At 48.7% G+C, this 7851-nt stretch overlaps 1 non-coding gene across 1 annotated transcript; it reads right to left on the reverse strand.

Annotated features, from left to right (window-relative positions):
• Window positions 1-4141: 4141 nt before the first annotated feature.
• Window positions 4142-4245, reverse strand: LOC119866277. The gene has a single exon (XR_005379599.1). It is a non-coding gene; the product is annotated as a U6 spliceosomal RNA (small nuclear RNA).
• Window positions 4246-7851: the final 3606 nt, after the last annotated feature.

The following is a 7851-nucleotide window of genomic DNA, read 5'->3' on the forward strand; positions in this document are numbered from 1 at the left end:
AGCGAGCACTATGGGATCCTGGGGGAAAAGCAGCCTGTGTTTGCTGCTGCTTTGACAGTTGAGTCTCCAAGAGGGGCTGGCAAACAATGGGAAATGAAACATTTGAGTGGTTGCAAAAAATCCCGTGGGAAATCCCCCCTGGTGGTATTTATGTGCCGTGGCTGTGACAGGGGAGCTCGGGGCTTTCGATTTCAAGGGTTCTTGAGCAGACCACAAGGGCATTCTGAGATGGCATTCCCCAGGAACAGCTCTCCTGAGCCACAAAAGGCCAGCCTGTCTGTCCAGGGAACATTCCACGTGTGCGAAGTTGGCTGTGAACTGCAATGGACTGTCAGGAGTGCACCCACAGCTCTAGAGCTCTGTCTTCTGGACCTTCTGCTCCAAGATAAATTCATCTCAACTGTTCCCCTAGAATTTCCCTAGCCCCAAGAGCATGGGGGCTTATATGGCTGGGGTTTCCCTCAGGCTCAGCCCTGCTTCCAGAACTGCAGGAAACTTAGCCCTCTGCTGACCACTCCCATCTAATTGAAAAATCCCAAATCAGGGCCTCATGCCCTCCCCATGGCATTTTCCGATTGGTATGTGACTTTCCCTGCTTTCTCTGTTCCTATTTGTAACGGACGTCTATTTATCTGTTGCTCTCCCTGACCCCGACCCTCCCTGAGAGAATAAAGTGGACGTGCTTTGCTTTTTCTTAGAACTAAGACATATTCAGGACTGCCCGCTATCGCTCATGTCTTGTGGCTGCTGTGATATATGTGTTTATAGAGCCACTTAAAGGTGAGGTTTATAGCTTTTTAGAGACACTTACTGGATGAGAAAACTGAAACTTACGGGAGAAATAACTTGCCTGTGTGTATTGGTCATGAGGTTTCAGCTGCAAAATGACAAGTTCCTATCTTAAATGGCCTTACGCCAAATCAAAAATGTATTGGTTTCTTTAACTGAGGAGCAAGAACTGTCTTAGCTTAGCTTCAGGCATGGCTGGATCTAGGCCTTCAATGAAATCTTCAGGAATTTGCCTCTCTTCATCTCTTTGGCTCTGCTTTTCCCTGTATTGGTTTCATTTTTAGATGGGCTCTCTCCACCATTTTGACTTTTTCCTGAAGTCAAATCCAAGCTTTCTTCTGGTTGCCTGTAAAAGTCTCAAGGTTAGGTGTGGTGGGGTCTGATAGGTTCAGCTGCCTGTTACTAAACCAATGACTATACTGCAAGGGGGACAGAATAATCTGATTACCCAGGCCTCAGTCATGTGCTCACCGCCAAAGCATAGTCAAACCACATGCATGGAGTAAGAGTTCGTGGGTCCCCAAAGAACACCAGGGTGCTCCTGCCAGAAGGAGGAATAAAGGGCAGAAAGACCTGATATCCTGTACTCCCATGTCACACTGCCGGTAAGGGGCAGGTGGACGTGCGTGCAGATCTGCCCTCTACCTTCTCCATGCTCTGGACACCACCTCAGGGACCCCCTCATGCCCTAGCCCACCCTGGGACTCTAGCCCTGTCCTGCCACATGAATTCATTCTAGTCAGCAGGTTTCAGAATGTGCACCTTGGGAGCTGGGGGAGGGAGGAAGACATGGGAGGAGCAAGGAGGGTAGGTGACGGGACTCAGAGGCTGTGCCTATAGGACCCTCCTTTGTGAAGCAATTCTTGTGTCTATTTGTACATTCAGCTCCCTTGTACGCTTTCATTTAAAGAAATAGCTCATCATATTTTTAAGGCTTGAGATCACTGGTTTTTCTCCAACCCTTGCCCTCTCACTCATTCCTGAATGAGAAACAAGAGCTCAGAAAGAGGTAGGAACTTAACCAAGACCATGCAGCAGCACAGCGCTCGGTGAATCTCTGGACGCCCATCTCCCACCTTTTCCACCTGTAACCCTGTAGGTGACCCTATAGTTAGAGACCCATGGGCTGAGACCACCGCACGCACCCCTGCCACACAGGCCTGATTTATTAGCCAAGGACGCAGATCGTCACGCTAATGGAGCAGAAAGAGGGAAGTTTCTGCAACTTTTTTTTTTTTCTAGTCTCTGGGTGTGGGCTGCCACTGGGGACTCACTTTGTAGGTAGGATCCTGCCAGAAGGGAGAACAACAGCCAGATTCCTACTACTCCCTCCTCTCTCTGGGAGCTTACATCACCCTTCCAGAAGAACCTCCAGGAGTGAGCCATGTGCTTCTGTTTAGGATGTTTACAAACAACTAACTGTTCTGCTCTGTGCTCTCCTGTCTGCAGAGCTGGTCTCCGCGCCCCAGCCGAGCCATGTGTTTCAAACACACCTTTCCGTAGCACTGGCCACTGCAAATCCTCACAGCTGACCTTCCTGAGCGCTTAGGCTGTCCTCGGAGCTGTGTGCTAAGTGCCCGACGGGTATCACTTCATTAAATCCTCCCGTCACCCTGTACAGTAGGTACAATCATTGCCCTCATTTTACAGGTGAGGAGAGAGAGGTGCAGACGTATGAATTCATTCCTTTAAGATCCTCAGCCGGCTTCAGACTCAGGCAATCAGAGTCCAGCGCATGAGCTTTTGGTGATATTGCTACACTAGACGCATGGGGAGTGCTTCGGACAAGGAAGATGTAGACTTGTGGTCACGGCCCCTGCACCCAGGCAGACAGACAGACAGGCAGACAGAAAGTTCTCTGCTTCTTTCACTGGGACCCTTCCTTCCACCACCCAGGGGGCTTCCAGCTGAGTCTGAGGAGCTCTGTGTTTCCCTTTTTTACTTCTCTCCCACATTCCCTGCCCGGCGTCCTCAGCAAACACACACAGGGGATCCCAAGGAAAGAACTATTATATTACGAGTGGGCACGGCTCATAAGGTGCCAGCGGAACACGGGTGAGTCAGGTACGGGCAGGCGCGCGCTCTCATTACTTAGACTACCTCGCAGCAGCTTATTGAATTAGCGTGATTCGTAACATCTTCAGCTTGGATCTCCTCCAGGCCAGCCAGCTGGTGCATTCAGTACTACGCAGCTCGCCTTAACTCAATTAACTAAGCCAGGCTGAGCCGGGCTGAGCTGAACTCAACAAGTATTTCTTAAGCACTGAGCCGGCTGCGGGGGTGGGGGGGGGGACAAAAGGAGGGCAAGACTCTGCCAGGCTCGGCCCTCGAGGAGATGCCTTGCACTCCTCATGGCATAATGCAGCGCCTCTGTTTCTAAGTACCGCCTGCACCATTTCCCCCGCATCTGCACGCCCCCTGTGCTATGATGTGCTTCACAGCCTTCTCTAAGTAAGCTAATTTCCTTCTCTAAACTTATTTTTTTCATTATTTTGTAAAATATTTTATTTACTTATTCATGAGAGACACACAGAGAGAGAGAGAGAGAGGCAGAGACACATACAGAGGGAGAAGCAGGCTCCATGCCAGGAGCCCGATGTGGGACTCGATCCTGAGACCCTGGGATCACGCCCTGAGCCAAAGGCAGGTGCTCAACCACTGAGCCACCCAGGGGCCCCAAGTTTAATTATTAAAGTGAAAGTGAGGGACGCCTGGGTGGCTGAGCGGTTAAGCATCTGCCTTTGGCTCAGGCTGTGATCCTGGAGACCTGGGATCGAGTCCCACGTTGGGCTCCCTGCATGGAGCCTGCTTCTCCCTCTCTGGGTCTCTCGTAAATGAATAAATAAAATCTTTTAAAAAAATAAAGTGAAAATGACACAATATAAAAGTAACCATTTTGCAGAAAACAATCCAGTGGCGTCTAGTACCTTTGCGGTGTTGTAAGACCACCACCCCTGGCTAGTCTGAACACTTCCGTCCCCCCAAAATAAAACCCCATGCCCGTGAAGAGGTTGGTGTCCATTCTCACCACTGCAGGCCCTGACGACCACTAATCTGCTTTCTATCTCTATGGGTCTGCCCATTCTGAGCATTTCACGTAAACGGAATCATACAGCGTGTGGCCTTCTGTGACTGGCTTCCTTCACTCAGCATATTTTCCCCGCACATCAGTACTTCGTTGCTATTTATAGATGGATAACAGTCTCTTCTATGGATAGACCACATTTCGTTTATCAATTCATCTGTTGATGGGCATTTGAGCTGTTTCTACTTTTTGGCTGTTGTGAATGGTGCTGATAAATAAATGTAGATTGTTTATTTATTTTATTGAGATATAAGTGACATAAGATATGAAAATCTGGAAGGCTTCACAAATTTGGGTGTTCTCCTTGGGCAGGGGCCATGCTAATCTTTGTAGCCTTCCGAATTTCATCTGTGTCCTGCCAGAGTGAGGACTCACTGAGCTTAAAAGGAAATTACTGTAAAAGGGACATCTCTATTTCTCTAACAGACCAGCCAAATAGATACATAAGTATTAGGCGTACAAATTACACCTGCAGAGCACAGACGATCATCCCGCACACTTCCAGATAGAGCCATAATAAGTGTGACTGGATACTGCATGTGGTCGGGGCCATGAGCTTGACACCTGGCTTTGCCATCTGTGTGATTCCGGGTCAATGTTCCTATCCTCTCCCAGCCTTAGTTTCTTCTTTGGTAAAAAGGTGACACTCACAAGTGCTTCCTCCTGCAGTTGCCAGGAGAATTAAAATCATGGCTACATTGCTCAGCACCCCCAGGTACACAGGAGGTGCTCAATACGTGAAAGCTGGTAGGTAGGAACACGGTTCTAAACACGATGGCAGTAACAGTACCGGTAGCTAACAAAGCAAGTGTTTGCTCCGTGCCAGGAGCCGGGCCTGTGTTAACACACATAGTGCCTACGATGTTCTATGAGATAAATATGATTTACAGCCCACCTCTCCATCTTGTAGGTCAGAAAATAGGCAGAGAGAGATGGTGCCAGTAGTTGAAGGTCACACAACTAAAGACTGGAGATCTGGGAAAGTTAAAGGACAATGTGAGAAGTGACCAGGAGTCCACTGGAATGTCAGGGCTGTCTCCGGGGAGAAGAGATTAACTGTAAAATCAGTGCCTGGGCCCTCCACCTGGCAAATCACAGCAAACCTGGCCTGGGGGTTCCCTCCCCGTTCGATTCCTCCTAGCTGCTGTCTCTTTAGGGAGCAGGTCCTTCTCAGGTCTGCCAAGGCCAGGCTCCCTGAGAGCCTGCTCTAGGACTTCTAGGTGACTCATCTGCCTTGATTAATGGGCTTTCCTGCCCTCCCTATACCCTGTCATCCCCCAGTGTTCCCCAAACCGCCCCTTTGCTCTGCACTCTCTCCCCTGTTCCACCCTGTGTCTGAGCTCTTGACACTGGCACGCTGCTTCCTACTAATTATCCACCTCAGGTGCAAAAATTAGCACCTTGCAAGTTCACATGCACCCTTTATACTTTCGTTGTCAGAGATGTGCATGATCTACAGTGGCAATCTGCATGGGGAATCCCGTCCCAAGCGAAGGTGACACTAGCATCGCAGTTGTATCAGTTTCCTGGGGCTGCCGTGACATTTCGACCCAAACTGGTGGCTGAACAAATGTGTCCTCCCACAGATCTGGAGCCCAGCAGCCCGAAGTGAAGGTGTCAGCAGGGCCATTCTCCCTCCTTTTGGTGGAGGACTCTTTCCTGCCTCTTCCAGCTCTGGTGGCAGCAGGTGTTCCTTGACTTGTGGCTGCTTTGCTCTAATCTCTGCCTGTGTTCACACGGCCTCTCACTGTGTGTCCCTGTATGTCCCTTTCGACCAAAGAACACTTTGTCATTGGGCCCACCCTAATCCAGGGTGATCACCTGAATCCTGACCTTACTTATCCCTGCAAAGACCCTATCTCCTAACAAAGTCATATGCTGAGACCCCAAGTAGACATGGATTTAGGGGGGAAACTCTATTCGGACCACTAGTGAGATCTTCACATAGAAGATGTGCCTGATGGGGCACCTGGGTGGCTCAGTCAATTAAGCATCTGCCTTCAGCTCAGGGTCCTGGGATTAAGCCCCATGTGGGGCTCCCTGCTCATCAGGGAGTCTGCTTCTCCTTCTGCCCCTCCCCCTGGCTTGTGCATGCTTTCTCTTTCAAATAAATAAATACAAATCTTAAAAACAAAACAGAAGGGGATCCCTGGGTGGCTCAGCGGTTTAGCGCCTGCCTTGGGCAAGGGCATGATCCTGGAGTCCCGGGGTCCCAAGTTGGGGTCCCTGCATGGAGCCTGCTTCTCCCTCTGCTTGTGTCTTGCCTGCCTCTCTCTCTCTCTCTCTCTCTCTCTCTGTATCTCTCATGAATAAATAAATAAAATCTTTAAAAAATAAAAAAATAAAAGCAAAACAGAAGATGTGCCTGATAGTCTTTGTGACAGGTTTATTGAGCCCAGTGGGTACAAACATGAAAGGGTTGAATTTTCCTCCAAGGACAGTAACCAGCCCTATATTCTTACAAATCCTCCTTTCCTGGCCCTTAGTGGCCTCATGGCAGAGCCTATAGCTTTCTGGCAAATTTCCTGTCTTTATCAGGCCAGTCCAGTTCAGATCAGCTTAAAACATTCCAGGACCTTCCAGCTCAGCTTTACCCCAGGGCCTGAGAGTGTGGTATGGATATGGCCTCACCCTGGCTCCTTCCTAAGGCTTCTTTATGTTTCTGGTTCCCAAAGTGCACCAAAGAGATGATTCCATGGATGACCAGGTTTGGCCAGTGTACGTTAAACCAAGCTACCCAGATGTGTTTACTTTAGACTCAGTGGAGTGTGGATGCAGATCCAAGAGCTGGTGGTCTCCAAGCCTGTTCAGTCCAGGAAATGATTTTTCCACAGAATATGCTTCTACCCTGGTGTTCCCCGGAGCACACTCTGGGAAGTACTAGACTACATAAAATACTGTAAGATACAAAATCTATCCACAACTGTTATGCATTCAGAGCCATAGAAGATGAGTTTTGAGTAAATACACCAGCTCAGGAACAATTTTGCGATTTATTCAGAAAATTGGCTTCCGGATCACTGTGGACAAGACCCAACTTGGCCAGAAGATGCAATCCCTCAGCAGAGCCACACGGACAGCTCAGCTGGCCAAGTTTTATTCTCAGAAAGGATCAGAGACGAAAATGCTCTGATTTCCCTAAAGCCCAGTTTCGGCAGCCAGGAGGGTGGAACTCTCATATCGAAAAGCAAGTGGTTTCAAGAAAAATTTCCATTAGAGTGTAGTTCTCTAATGTATGCAATTATGTTATGCAGATTCAACTATAGGCACTCAGCAGAATAGTAAAAATAACAATAACATAATAATGAGAGAAAAGACGGGATAAATGAACTTAAGCGCCAGGCAGCTTTCACCTGCCATTCTCACGGCGTGGAACTGGGCCCCGTTCAGTAAGCCTCGGCTCCTGAGCGCCTCTCTGCCCCCAGCAGGAGTCCGGTGCTTAAATATCTACTGTTTTCATGCAACATGGCCTCGAAAAGCTGGCCAACTTCTTCATCTGGTGCTCAACTGAACAATCAGACAACCTTCCCCTACGTCGCCCGCAACCTGGCTGCGCTGGACTGATGGAGAAAACACACCAGCCTCCAATTTAATGCCTCTCCAAGGGTCTTCACAGGTCATTTCTGACCTTAGGCATGTGTGTTCCTCCCAGGAGCTGCACTGACTATAGAGCTGCCCCTGCCACATCAGAGATGACTCCCCCAGAGTCTTAGAACTGCAGAGAATCTGGTTTTGCCCATACTGTCAAGGCAAATATTTTCTGAAAGCCAGGACTAACCAGACAACTGCGTTCACTAGGGCCCACCAAAGAAAGTCCATTAACCCATGCTACACCCCGCTTTCCATTCCATTGACACCCACTCCCCTGCAAAAATAAACAAAAAAACCCTGAACCCTAAAGAAAACATTTATTTATTTATTCATTCATTCATTCATTCATTTCTTTATGATTTTACTTATTTATTCATGAGGGACAC

This window comes from Canis lupus, chromosome 26 (genome assembly GCF_011100685.1).
Source record: "Canis lupus familiaris isolate Mischka breed German Shepherd chromosome 26, alternate assembly UU_Cfam_GSD_1.0, whole genome shotgun sequence".
Taxonomy (NCBI): Eukaryota; Metazoa; Chordata; class Mammalia; order Carnivora; family Canidae; genus Canis; species Canis lupus.